The 14516-nt window shown below is 44.3% G+C and overlaps 1 protein-coding gene and 1 long non-coding RNA gene across 2 annotated transcripts in view; one reads left to right on the top strand and one right to left on the bottom strand.

Moving 5' to 3' along the window:
- Positions 1 to 14516, bottom strand: part of LOC139766676 (uncharacterized) — a 542423-nt gene that overhangs the window by 29283 nt on the left and 498624 nt on the right. The window lies entirely within an intron of this gene.
- Positions 1 to 14516, top strand: part of LOC139766799 (uncharacterized) — a 141373-nt gene that overhangs the window by 19731 nt on the left and 107126 nt on the right. Inside the window, exon 2 of the long non-coding RNA XR_011716951.1 lies at positions 10043 to 10155. This is a non-coding gene — a long non-coding RNA (uncharacterized lncRNA). The remainder of the gene's footprint in view (positions 1 to 10042; positions 10156 to 14516) is intronic.

Genomic DNA, 14516 nt, shown 5'->3' with positions numbered 1-14516 from the left:
TGGGTATGTTTCTGTGAGTTTGATATTAGTAATAACCGTAATGATAATAATAGTAATGATGATGATGATGATTATAATAATAATAATAATAATAATGATAATAATAATGATAATAATAATGATAAAAATATGATAATAGTAATGATGATAATGATAATCAAAGATTCTTTGAATTGATGTCATTAATCTCGGCTGAGAACATGGGAAGTGAATGCATACAGTGTTATACAAGAGACCTCTGAAAAGAAGCACAGAACAGTAGACTTTATATCACTTTACATAGTCGTGTATGGGTGTGTCTGTGAGCGTCTGTGTAAGTAGCAGCTTGTGCTGGAAGTTCTACACTCATGGGGCTCCTTCTCTTGAAGTTCATCAGCTGCCATACAGTTATAGAAACTTCTTTTGTACTGTTCACATCTTTAGGTTTATAATCCAGCTTATTCCCTAAACGTCCAGCACATTCATATTGTAAAAGTTCTTCTTTGTCTTTTTGCTAATGTTGGTTAATTTTGTTTGGCTCTGACATCTGATCCATCTGGCTTCGCATCTTTCGAAGGACTGTTCACTGTTGACCATCAAACTGGTCTAAAAACTTAAAAGGTTATGACCAAGTCACCCTTTACTCTTTTCTCTCACCTTCTGGTCGAATTCATGGCCTCTGACCTCTCAAGTGTGATCCACTTCTCTTAATTTTGGTAATAGCTTTGTTGGTCTGCTTCTGGACCTTCTCTATTAGTGCTACGACTAAACCTAAGAGGAATATTCTAGTCATGGCCTAATACAGGGTATGAACAGTGTGCTGAGCCTGTGCATATCCACGCACGTAATAGATATTTGCCAACGAATAGTTTGTCTCCTGATATGGTACTGTGACAACAGGTTAGGCACAATGTCGTCTCCTAAGTGCCTCTTACACACATTCCTGCAGCTTGCACCTTGCTTGATAGTCTCTGGTCGAAGGCTTCTTTCGCTTTGTGCCAACGTCATTACTTTCCATTTCCTGGGGTTAAATTTCATTACTCGTACATATGACCAATTTGAGAGTTTGCTTGGGTCCTCTTGTAAGCTGATGCCATATTCAAGTATAAGTCCGGACCTTTCAGCATCGTCTTTGCATAAATGAAGAAGAGTAATGGCCGTCAGGCCGAGCCCTGTAGCACGCCACTGGTGACTCCCATCCATAAAAGGTCATATCCAATAGATGGACCTGGCCGGAAAATCCAGCTTCTTCACCTTCCTCGTGTATGGTTGTGTCAAATGCTTTCTGGTAGTTTGGATACCCATAATACACACCTCTTTCTCTTTTGTCTAAATAGGAGCAAACTCTCTCGCAGATGTCATTGAACCCGAGTTGTTTCTGCTTTGCAACCTGCAATTCCTTTCTGATTATTTTTAACTAGTGTTTTACAGAACACTCCTGTGAGAGAGGCGTTAGATATCTTCTTCCACTGGCACGTTAACCATTTCAGTCGGCCTGTCAGGCGTACCTACATACACACCTTCAACACACACAGAGAAACGTCAACGGAACTACGAGCATTATGTGGGTCTGAGACCTTTAGTAATCTTTTTCCTCGCACTTCAAATGCTTTCCAGAATCCCCTGATTCCATCTTGCCGATGTTGGGGATGTAGTGCCTTCCACTTTGAAAACACTTTCGAGCTGTTCTTTAGTTCTTCGTATGTCTTGACGTCATCCTATACATTTCTCACCTCTGATTCTCTTCGTATTATCAATTGCTCTTAAACCGATGTTATAATCCTAATCATTTTTGGGAAAACGCTTTGGATTATCTCTTGCTTTGTACGAAGTTTTATTTTCGACGTTTTTCTCTTCCTCTGTTTTATTCTACTGTTCTCATTCCTCGTTCTCTTACACTTCTCAAATGCTGGCTAATATTAGTGCCTCCAATATCTCCCGTAGACCACATCCCGAACTCTTTTATTTTTCTACTTTTCAGCCATGAAATATTGAAAGATATCTCTCTTTATCTTTCATGTCCTTCCCTCTCTATTATGCAGCTACAGGTATCTATGTTCCAGCTCCTGGGAAATTTCTTAAAGAGTTCTCTATAACATTGATCTGTTCCGTGGTGACAAAAGTCCATTCCCGGTTTATGTTCTCAAAGAAATAGTTTAGTCATGTGTAATAACCACTATTATATCTCTTCTTTGAGTCTATTTTCCTCTTTCATCGTTGTTTGTCCTCGTTTACCGTATGATCAAATGCATTACATGATTATGTTGTCCATGTGGTACACCACATATGTTCATATGTCAGGGTCTCCGATTCTTGCTGTGATGTGACGTTCTGATGGGGGCGGGGGGATTATTCTTTGAACACTCTGAGACATTTCTTTTGAGGACTTGTCTCCAGGACTTTCCATAAGGACTTGTGTGTCCATGACTCTTTCTCCATAAGGACTTGTGTGTCCATGACTCCGTCTCCATAAGGACTTGTGTGTCCATGACTCCGTCTCCATAAGGACTTGTGTCTCCATGACTGTCTCCATGAGGACTTGTGTCTCCATGGCTCTGTCTCCACGAGGACTTGTGGCTCCATGACTCTGTCTCCATGAGTACTTGTGTGTCCATGACTTTGTCTCCATGAGTACTTGTGTGTCCATGACTCCGTCCCCAGAAGGACTTGTGTCTCCATGACTGTCTCCATGAGGACTTGTGTCTCCATGAGAATCTTAATTCTTCAAAGTCCTCTTTCTATAAATGAAAATCCCTCAACATTAGAATTCAACCCTCTCTAAGGATTGCGTGTTCAGGTGTTGCATCCTGTATCCTCTCGATTGTTCCTTCATTCTTATCCTCATTTATTTGTTCTGATGCACTGAAATGCTTTGAGGGGTTATGAATAATCGCCACCATGATACAATTCTTTCGTACAGTTAGTCCTACCATCATGTGCCGTCTGGATGGGTCGTCCATCTATATTTCCTGAGACAACATTGTCCCTCATCATGAGAGCCAGTCTCCCTCCTTCTTTGTCTCGTCTTTTTCCCTCCTCCTTGTTGTCATGTATCCATCCTCGATAGATACATGTTTTTCCCCGTGAATTCTGTCTTTAGTGTTTGTGTGATTACTTATTTCACAGTATGGGTAGAGAACTCCAACACTCCCTAAGTCCCATCTCTTAGCGTGTGTGTGTGTGTATGTTTGTGTGTGTGTGTGTGTGTGTGTGTGTGTGTGTGTGTGTGTGTGTGTGTGCTTACGTAGCTGTAATGCGATCAGCACTGCGATATAACATGGCAGCGCGGTAGTGCTCACAGGCCAGGAGTGTGTTTGGCCACACATGCATTAGACAAGGGGAAAGCATTGCGCCGAAGGCTGCTGCTGCCGCTTCTGGGGAAGGCTGTTTATGGCACGGATACTCCCCCGTCCCCTTCCCAGTCCCTCCACTCTGAGCCAGCCCAGCCACAGAACCCTCCCACCTTCCCCCCACTTCTCGCTCTCTTAAACTCCCCCCCTCCCGCTCACCCCACCTCACCATAGGCTCCGCGCCCAGTCAAGAAGGAAACACCTCTTGTGCAGTGGTTAAACCGTACCAGGCGAAGGAAAGGAGAGCAGAACAGCCAAGCGAGGGGTGTACCCGTCATGTAATGGTATAGCGTGCATGCAAGTGGTATAGCAGGCATATAGAGGTAGAGCAAGTATGCTCAGACGTTTATAGCAGACATATTAGTGTATAGCAGATAGAAAGCGTGTCGAGTTAAAGCAGATATACAACAGCACATACCTGGGGTTATACGCGTGACGATGTGGAACATCTCTATCGAGATTCGGCAGATATGTCGAGGTATATCGAATATATCAGAGTACTAAATGATATGCTGGTCTATACCAGAATTATCTTAGTCATATAAATCAGCAACAAACGAACTAGAATTGAGCATACTCGAGTATATCAGCCTCCTATTACGCCACTCACACCACAGCATCCCATACCAGGTATACTAGAGTATACTAAGGGTATGATAGTTATCCCTTCAGGGAAGACCAACATACGTACATCACCTCTATCGACCTGCCCTGCTGCTTGACGTTACGAGAACAAGGTTAATCCCCAGTGACCCCGTGCGCTTGACCTTTGACTTTTTAACTCCAGCGGCAGAAGCGCAACTACTGACCTGGAGCGAAGGTGCTGACCTGGAACGAAGGTGCTGATCTGGAACGAAGGTGTGCGGACCTGGAACGACGCTGCTGACCTGGAATCACTGTCGACACACTGCCTGGACGTCGCTGCTGACCTGGAAGCATATGACACAGGTCTGACCTGGAACAGAAGGGTGCTGACGAGGTCTGGACTGTACAGCTACTGACACTGGTACGAAGCTACTGACCTGGAACGTCGCTGCTGACCTGGAATGCAGCTACTGACCTGGAATGCAGCTACTGACCTGGAACGAAGGTGCTGACCTGGAACGTAGCTACTGACCTGGAACGTGGCAACATCCCTGGAAACCGCCTGCGAAACATAAAGCCCTTATTCCCACAGTCTGTCGAATACTTTAGACCTTCTGAGGACGTGACCTGGTAACCTCTGACCTACGCGTTGACCTTTGGCACCCTGACTCCTTCCCTTGAGCTTAGCAACACAACAAAACTGGGGTAGAACTTCCCGTCTGATGTCTGTGAGGAGGATAAACTTAACCCCCAGAGCGTATCTACTTGTATTTACCCCCAGATTATGTAACATGGGAACCCCATCACCGTATCGCGTTCAATCCTCCACAGTGTTGAACGCCATGAGGAAATGTGCGAAGAGACATTAAGGTCTTAGGGTTTTTAGGTATTAGGGTGCTCCCCTGACTACCTTTTCTTCAGGGCTAAGCTGCATATGTACTGTTCAGGGATACACTGCTGCTGTGTTGTTCAGGGATACACTGCTGCTGTGTTGTTCAGGGATACACTGCTGCTGTGTTCAGGGATACACTGCTGCTGTGTTGTTCAGGGATACACTGCTGCTGTGTTGTTCAGGGATACACTGCTCCTGTGTTGTTCAGGGATACACTGCTGCTGTGTTGTTCAGGGATACACTGCTCCTGTGTTGTTCAGGGATACACTGCTGCTGTGTTGTTCAGGGCTATACTGCTGCTGTGTTGTTCAGGGATACACTGCTGCTGTGTTGTTCAGGGCTACGCTGTTCCTGTGTTGTTCAGGGATACACTGCTGCTGTGTTGTTCAGGGGTACACTGCTGCTGTGTTGTTCAGGGATACACTGCTGCTGTGTTGTTCAGGGCTACGCATTTCCTGTGTTGTTCAGGGGTACTGCCAGAATGACAAGATGAACGCATAGTGTTCAGCGCTAGAGGGAGAAAGAGCCTTCCTGCTCATGAGTACTTGTGACGAGATGTTTGCCATGAGGGAGGGCTAGCGCGTCTCGCTCACCGCAGGAAAGTCTAGCAGTTAGAATAACGAGTCGTGATATTTAGGGGGTGTCATAGTGTTAATTGTGTGTGTGAGAGAGAGAGATAGATAGATAAATATATATATATATATATATATATATATATATATATATATATATATATATATATATATATATATATATATATATATAGAGAGAGAGAGAGAGAGAGAGAGAGAGAGAGAGAGAGAGAGAGAGGCTCCACCCCTGAGGTAGCTTGGGAGAGAGGTTCTGAAACCAGAGGTAGAGAGGAATAGGGGGTTCTAACCCTGAATGTATCCTGGGAGAAGGGTTCTAACCTCAGAGGTAGCCTTGGAGAGGTTCTGACCCCAGATATAACCTAGGAGAGAAGTTCTAACTAGGAAACGATAAGTTGGGGAAGAGTTTCTAAACCCAAAAAAGGTAAACTGGGAGAGCAGTTCTAAACCCCAGAGGTAACGTGGGAGAGGTTCTAAACCCAGAGGTAACCTGGAAGAGTGGTTCCAACCCCAAACGTATGCAGGGAGAGGGGTTCTTACCCCAGAGGTGAGCAGGATTAGAAGTTCTAATCCTAAAGGTAACATGGGAGAAGGAGGTTTTAACCCCATAGATAACCAGGATGGGAGGTTCTAACCCCAGAGAAAAGTTTTACCCCCAGATTATGTAACATGGGAACCCATCACCGTATCGTGTTCAGTCTTCCACAATGATGAACGCCATAAGGAAATGTGTGAAGAGACATTAAGGTTTTAGGGTTTTCCTCTGACTACCTTTTGTTCAGGGCTACGCTGCATATGTGTTGTTCAGGGCTACACTCCTCCTATGTTATCAGGACTACACTCCTCCTATGCTGTTCAGGGGTACACTATTATTATGTTCTTCAGGGCTCCATTGCTCCTGTGTTCTTCAGGGATACGCTGCTCGTGTGTGTGTAGCCGACCGTACCCAAGCGTCCTGCTCCCCATGATAAAGTCGCTTCGTGTGGTCTGGTCGCCCAGGTACTGTGGCTTCGACTGCACCAGGCGAGGGAGTAATTAGATATTCTCGCCGAGGGAATGTGAGAGGAGCGACACAACATTCTGATGGCAGTAGCAGTTTGACCTCAATAAGAGAGCCTGTGGGGAACACTGGCTGTCAGGTTATACAAGGTGAAACAAGAGTAAAAGGTTTGTTCTACCAGTCTTTATTCGCGTGGGGACGAATTCGTTACTGTGTTCGGGGCATTAGGGTGAACTGTCCTGGAAATTGAAATATATTAGCGAGATAGAGCACTGCTGTGGGACTGTGTTCAGCGTGGATGACGGTGTATCTCACTCTGAGTTCGAATCCTAGGCACGGGCAACATCTACGGCTTACTTAGTTCTTCATCCTCCTTGAATTACCAACTTCAAGTTCTGACGAGTTTCAGCTGGTCGATAGAAGGTTTACCAACTTCAAGTTCTGACAAGTTTCAGCTGGTCGATAGAAGGTGCAACAACTTACATCAAGTTTCTCTTCGTGAATTCTAAGTCAAGGAACTTAGATTCTCAATGACGGGCTCTGTGCCAACCAAAAAGGATGGATCGCATTTGTTTACTAGTAAGTTGTGGGTAACAGAAGAATCGAATTCTAATAAGTGTGATGATGTTCAAGGCAAAACTGAAGTGCCTGAAGGTTTACCAACAGATTAAGGAACAAACCCTTGAACATATGACACCAAGAAAACAAAAATGTAAACTAGAAGTTTGGCAAACTCCATGGCGATGGGAAGGTTCACGAAAGTGAGGCTAGAAATGACAAGCTGAAATGGGAGCTTGGAGATAAGCTTGAGGGAGGAGCTTAGAACTGTCAGGCATGGGTGAGGGGCTGAGAGATACCTGGATTAGGGGGAGAGACAGAGATACCTGGCTTGAGGAAGTAGTTTGGAGATGAGCATTGTAGAGGATGGGGTTTAGAGACAGACGGACAGGGGATGAAGACCCAAGGCAAGTGAGAGACAGTGAAGTGGAGACTTAGAAACAGGTGTGAGAGATTTAGGTACTGAGGGAGACTATTGCTACTGAGGAGACTGAGGATGAGCATGGGAACGGGTAGCGAAGGTAGACGAAGACTCGAATTCCTCATCTTCATCCATCAGGACCTTCGTCACACGGGGAAGGTAAACACCAGGAGGTGGTGTGTAGAGTGGAGGCGCGGGGAGTAGTGGTGTGGAGGAGTCATGACCGGAGATAAAAGAAGAGAAGTAGATCAAGAGAGAGAAATATAAGAAGATGGGAAAAGGGAGAGGATCAAAGAGCAAGAGGAAGATGTGCAGGGGATTAGAGCGTCAGAAGAAGACATACAGACAATCAGATAGTAAGAAGTAGACACACAGAGAATTGAAAAGTAAGAAGCAGACACACAGAGGATCAGAGAGGAAGAAATAGACACACAGAGGATCAGAAGAACAGAAGTCACACCTGAAAGAACAGAAAAATCAAAAGATGTGACAGAACTGGGAGTAAGGATGAATTACAATGAGAAAATATAGATAATAGAGATGGAAGGATTGAAGAAGAGGCTGATAGAGATGGAAGGGTTAAAATATACGATGGTAGAGATGGAGGGATTTGAGAACAGGGTGGGAGAGATGGAAGGATTGAAAAGGGAATTTGAAGGATTGAATGAGTTGGAAGGATAGAAGAAAAGGATGATAGAGATGGAAGGATTGAATGAGGGGGTGTTAGAATGGAAGGATTGAAGAACAAGAAAGAGTTGGTCGAAGGATAGGGCACAGGAGTGACTGATGATGGCTTTCCTCCGCAATCTGAGTCACAATATAACTAATTTGCTGATAGTAGAAACCCATTTATTTCGCATCTTTAAGTGCTGATGAGTTCCTTTACCCGAAGCCTCTATTCTTAATTCATCTTTAATTCGGAGAAGCGCCGTTTGAACAGCAATTGACTCCTTGGGTACACACCTTCCCACCTTCGCCTGAGTGACGGGTCCTCAGACGTGTTTTCTTTTCTTATTTGTGGCGGGAGTATCTTGAGGGAGGAGGGTATTAATGCCTGTCACCGCCACCAGAGTGGGTTTTGTTCTCTGCCCTGGGAGGTGGTACAGACTGGCTACCGACCCATGGAAAGGGCTTAAGACGTCTCAGAGAAAGTCTGTCTGAGAAAGTCTATCTGAATATCTTAATTTCTTTCTGAAAAGCAGGCAAAGATAATGAATACTGTACATGTGTGTGTGTGTGTGTGTGTGTGTGTGTGTGTGTGTGTGTGTGTGTGTTACAGGACTCCTCCCGCTCGAGGTTATAACTCGAGTGAAAAGTTATCTTTAGCGAGGCTATATCGTTGCTAGAACAGCCTCGTCAAAGAATTTCTTACTCTAAAGGAGCCTTCATTTCCCTGCTGCTGGAAGTAGTGCAGTTTTAGGCTTCAGGAGTCTTTCCAAAGTTCCAAGACTTATTTATAGAAATTGGGCCTTAGATAACTATAGGTAAAAGACATATAAATACATTAATGACTGTGTGTGTGTGTGTGTGTGTGTGTGTGTGTGTGTGTGTGTGTGTGTGCAGAAAATCCTACCCTGCCACTCAAGGCCACACAACAGGTGCCATTGTCATCTCAGTCTCTCGTCTTATTTTCCACCAGCTGCAAGACACACGTGATTGGTTGCCTTTAGTATGTACCTAGTATGTGATTGGTCGAGGAGTAACTCTCGCGGTCGGTAATGGTGTTTGGTGCCGGCCAATCAGGTGGCACTCTTAAAGTGATGCATGGATAAACCTGTGTATTGTTTCCTGTTTGTGTCATTTCTCCGGTACGTTAGACGTATGTTTATTGCGATATCGGAACAATTTGCTTATCGCAGGTTTTTAAAGCGATTTGGTGCTTGTATATCTGTGTTTGTGTGCTACGGAGACAGAACTTTACACTCGTGTTGCCCCGTCTCTTAACCTTGTATATATTTACCGTGTCTTTACTATTGTGTATGTATGCATGCATGCACACACACACCCCCACCCCAGTCAGGCACCCATTGATCGACTAGACCCATGGGGAAGATGAACACCTAGTTTGGGTGTGGGACGACTGCCACGCACAGGATTCGAACCCATGTGGGTCTGACCCTGGGCTGGCTCGTGCAAACTTGTGGTCAAGAACAATAATTACTGTGTCTCTAAATATATAAACAAATAGATAATATTTCATTGGATGTAGACACCCATTTGGCTGATAATACTCAGTTGAGGTATTACAGATATTACAGAACTGGGAGTCAGTGATTCTAGTTAGTTAACTAATCATACAAGAGCTTAAGATTAGAGTGAGCTGAATATTTCCACACTTTGGATAAGCATACGGGTGAGCTAGCCAGGGTGGCAGATACGCAGGGATGTTGACAGTTTAGTGGTTTTTCGTATATTATGATCTCGATTGAACATTACATGATGAATAGTTACAGTAATACAGTAGGTGACATACCCCATAGCCTAACTAACGGGAAACTGATCTGTTCACTTACATGGCAGTGCACTTGTTTATGGATGGTTTATGAAGTTCACAGAACCTCACATGAGCCTTTGTTGATTTTATAGTAGAAGGAGGGAGGGAAGGGCCCATGTTCTTAAGGAAGGTGACATAAGATCGCTCCAGCTGTAATCTGTTCTTCCTTCAAGGGTCTCTGGGAGTCTCTGGACCGACGGGTAGGGGGCAGTAGTCATCAGCGCCGCCACAATGTGCCGCAGTCTATCATGACGAGGGAGGAACTAAACTCCAGTCAAGAATTCAGGTATGTAGTTGTTCTGTGATTATTATTATTTTTTCTTCATTCATATCGATGCAGTTGGCTCTCTCTCTCTCTCTCTCTCTCTCTCTCTCTCTCTCTCTCTCTCTCTCTCTCTCTCTCTCTCTCTCTCTCTCTCTCGATGTCTCAGAGTACACTTGATAAGAGCATTAAGTATTTATTCCAGCCCGACACCGTTATATAAGCTTGACATGAGTTTTTCAACACGACACACTCTCAAGTAAATCTAGGCTCACTCTCCGGGGGCGAAACGGACTTGCGCGGTGATGTATTAATCACATTGTAAAAGCGAGTTACCTAAAGTTTCCCAGTTTTCAAATAGAGCTCTCTCTCTCTCTCTCTCTCTCTCTCTCTCTCTCTCTCTCTCTCTCTCTCTCTCTCTCTCTCTCTCTCTCTCTCTCCTATTCCCTTGTCATATAGATATTGTTAAATAGATATTCTATACTATACAGAAAGCGTTGCAGCCCGTCTGCCCGTTCGTACACTGTAGACAAGGCGAGAACGTTGCCAGACGCACGAGCACTAACGCCCCATACACATCATGTAATAGTTTAACCATTTTACTCGGCAGGACTGGAATTACTGGCTGCTGGGGGTGGTATGTTATCGGGAAGAACATTATCATATATCATTATGGAGTTGAGAGGGAAGGTTGTGCTGCCCATACGGGACGTCAGATGAGGAAACTAGCGGGATGGGTGATTAAACCACTGAGCAGTGTAACTGTGCTTTCCAGGCTGTGATAGGAAGAGAGGGAAGGGGGTGATGGACAGGGTGATGGAGGGCGTGGTGGTGATATGGAAGCCAGGGACGAGGGGAGTGGTGATGACTAGGTAAAGAGCAGTTGCCTGGGTGTGAGGGTGTGTTAGCACCCCCTGCATGAGCTAGCAGAAGAGAGCCCGGAGGGTCAGAATCTGCTATTATGTTTCAAGTGTACTGTAGAGCTGCTTTTGTGAACCCCTGAGTACGACGGAACGACCCTTAGAAATGATGGTCTTGCTTCACACCAGATCCTTAAAGGTCGTGCTCAGGGATCGTAACTACATCAAGGGTTGCTACATTATGCTTAAGTCTCTGGGAGTATAAACACGCAGACTTCAGTCTCTCCAAACGGATGCTGTGGGGTCTGTCGATGATGCAAGAACATATAATGATCTTTTGTCACGGCGCATCTCATAACTGAGACCATAGTTTATAGTATATATATATATATATATATATATATATATATATATATATATATATATATATATATATATATATATATACACACATATACACACACATACATACACACACACATACACACACACACACATACACATATGCACACAACATACACACACACATACACATACACACACACACACACACACACACACACACATACACACACACACACACACACACACACACACACACACACACACACACACTCTCACCGGATAAGCCAACAATTAACCTTTGGAGTAATTAAGCAAGGGTCTACGTGTATTGTGGTAAAATATGAGCAAATTGCTTTTCTGTTATGTTCATTTTGTTAATCAGAAATGTTTTATATACAAGGTAACACCTTGGTTAAAGGTCACAAGAGTCGGGTTAATGTTACCATATTCGAGGTGGTTCCCAAGATGGTATGGAATCAGTTCACACGAAGACAGCCAACAGACAACCAGTCACTGTATGAAGCAGAACAGCCAACAGACAACCAGTCACTGTATGAAGCAGAACAGCTAACAGACAACCAGTCACTGTATGAAGCAGAACAGCCAACAGACAACCAGTCACTGTATGAAGCAGAACAGCCAACAGACAACCAGTCACTGTATGAAGCAGAACAGCCAACAGACAGCCAGTCACTGTATGAAGCAGAACAGCCAACAGACAGCGAGTCAGTGTAAGAAGCAGAACAGCCAACAGACAGCCAGTCACTATATGAAGCAGAACAGCCAACAGACAACCAGTCACTGTATGAAGCAGAACAGCCAACAGACAACCAGTCACTGTATGAAGCAGAACAGCCAACAGACAACCAGTCACTGTATGAAGCAGAACAGCCAACAGACAACCAGTCACTGTATGAAGCAGAACAGCCAACAGACAGCCAGTCACTGTATGAAGCAGAACAGCCAACAGACAGCGAGTCAGTGTAAGAAGCAGAACAGCCAACAGACAGCCAGTCACTATATGAAGCAGAACAGCCAACAGACAGCGAGTCAGTGTAAGAAGCAGAACAGCCAATAAACATCGAGTCAGTGTGAGAAGCAGAACAGCCAACAGACAGCGAGTCAGTGTAAGAAGCAGAACAGCCAACAGACAGCCAGTCACTATATGAAGCAGAACAGCCAACAGACAGCGAGTCAGTGTAAGAAGCAGAACAGCCAACAGACAGCCAGTCACTATATGAAGCAGAACAGCCAACAGACAGCGAGTCAGTGTAAGAAACAGAACAGCCAACAGACAGCCAGTCACTATATGAAGCAGAACAGCCAACAGACAGCGAGTCAGTGTAAGAAGCAGAACAGCCAATAAACATCGAGTCAGTGTGAGAAGCAGAACAGCCAACAGACAGCGAGTCAGTGTAAGAAGCAGAACAGCCAACAGACAGCCAGTCACTATATGAAGCAGAACAGCCAACAGACAGCGAGTCAGTGTAAGAAGCAGAACAGCCGACAGACAGCGAGTCAATACGTCAAGCAGAAGGAACAAGAAAGTGCCAACATTTACAAGCGAAAGCACACTTATCTCTCTCCACACCCATCATGAATTGATACTCATCGTGAACATCTTTGTGGCAGGACTCGTGTAGATGAAGGAGAGGCTGTAACAGTTGCTGAGCGTTTCCCTGACCGTAGGTGTGACGTAGAGAACATGGTTCTCTTTAACTTCTGACCGCGACAATGGTCATATTGGATGAAATTACGGGTTTGTCACTGTCAGTATGTCGAGTGTGTGGGAGGCCATGTGTATACGAATTTTTTTATATATATATCGGCTAAATTGTAGGAAAATAATGACCCATCTAAAAGAAAATCACAGCTAACTAGTATAGTATAGCTGGAAATAAATCGAATCACAGGTTTGATGCACGCTTAGTGTTGTGTATGTAAAATGACATGTTTTTGCCAAATCTCATGAACGCTGGTTGAAAAATGGCCAACGGATGGCAAGGAAAGAAAAGGCTTCTTGCTGACCTTTTTCCCTTTATGAATAAATTAGCAGAACTGGTTCGTCACGGATGCATCCCATGTATTGTGTGAGGATGTACGAAGGTATCTGTGTACGGTGTTAACTCTCAATCCATTGCGACTTAACAGGAGCAGCGGCCCAACATATGCGTCTCTGGGTTGCTTGACCCTTGACCTACGTAGTGTAGGATCCTGTGAAAGATCTGGATATGTAGATGAAAAAGGTGTCGTGGCATAATGATCCAAGGAAGGAGGAGGGAGAGGAGGGGAAATATAACAAAAATTATGTCTTTCATCATTGAAAGACAGATCAAATCAGTGTCTACATGGCATCGGAAACTGCTAATTCGAGCTAAAGAGGTGATCCTTCTCTCTCTCTCTCTCTCTCTCTCTCTCTCTCTCTCTCTCTCTCTCTCTCTCTCTCTCTCTCCTACGACCTCCTCTTCAATGAAAAACCATTATCGTCCCACTAGCGAGTTTTTTTTTTTCTTTCCCTTTTTTTTCCCCTCCTCCCTCAGCGACCAGTTTCCCTTTGTGGGATCAGGTAGGTAACCTGGCCTGTGCGGGTCATGGTGTGCGATCACTTGTCGTCGGACCCGAACCCCCTCCGTCTTGATTGGTGGGCAGAACTTGTGATTACATTGTCGACTTTGGCAAGCTGCGTCTCGATGGAGGGCAGCAGTGACTGGATGAGTCCCTCCAGAGATATTTCCAATTTGCTGAGTACAAGTTACGATCTCATAAGGTAGAGATAGATAGATATAGATAGATAGATATATGAATTTTACCGGGAGATTTAATTTCCATTGGTTACATATGAGTCAACCTGGGTTCAAGTTTCTGGGAGAGGAGTGACTTCATCTTAGGTGCGTTTTTGCTCTGAGGTTTGAACATTTATATTTACTCATGCCAGTATGATGATGTCTGTCCTTATATATATATATATATATATATATATATATATATATATATATATATATATATATATATATATATATAGACCCTTTTTTCATTTTTTTTTTTTTCAAATTCCCACCGCTCGTTGGGATGTTCTTTAGTTATACTTCAGTTATTTTGTTCATTTCTCGTGATTTTTTCCCGGGGGACCAGACCAGAACATTTCAGCGGCCCTTTCTCCTTACCCTCTGTTTACGCAAC

This window comes from Panulirus ornatus, chromosome 58 (assembly GCF_036320965.1).
Source record: "Panulirus ornatus isolate Po-2019 chromosome 58, ASM3632096v1, whole genome shotgun sequence".
NCBI lineage: Eukaryota > Metazoa > Arthropoda > Malacostraca > Decapoda > Palinuridae > Panulirus > Panulirus ornatus.
This window is presented reverse-complemented; position numbering and strand designations above follow the sequence as displayed.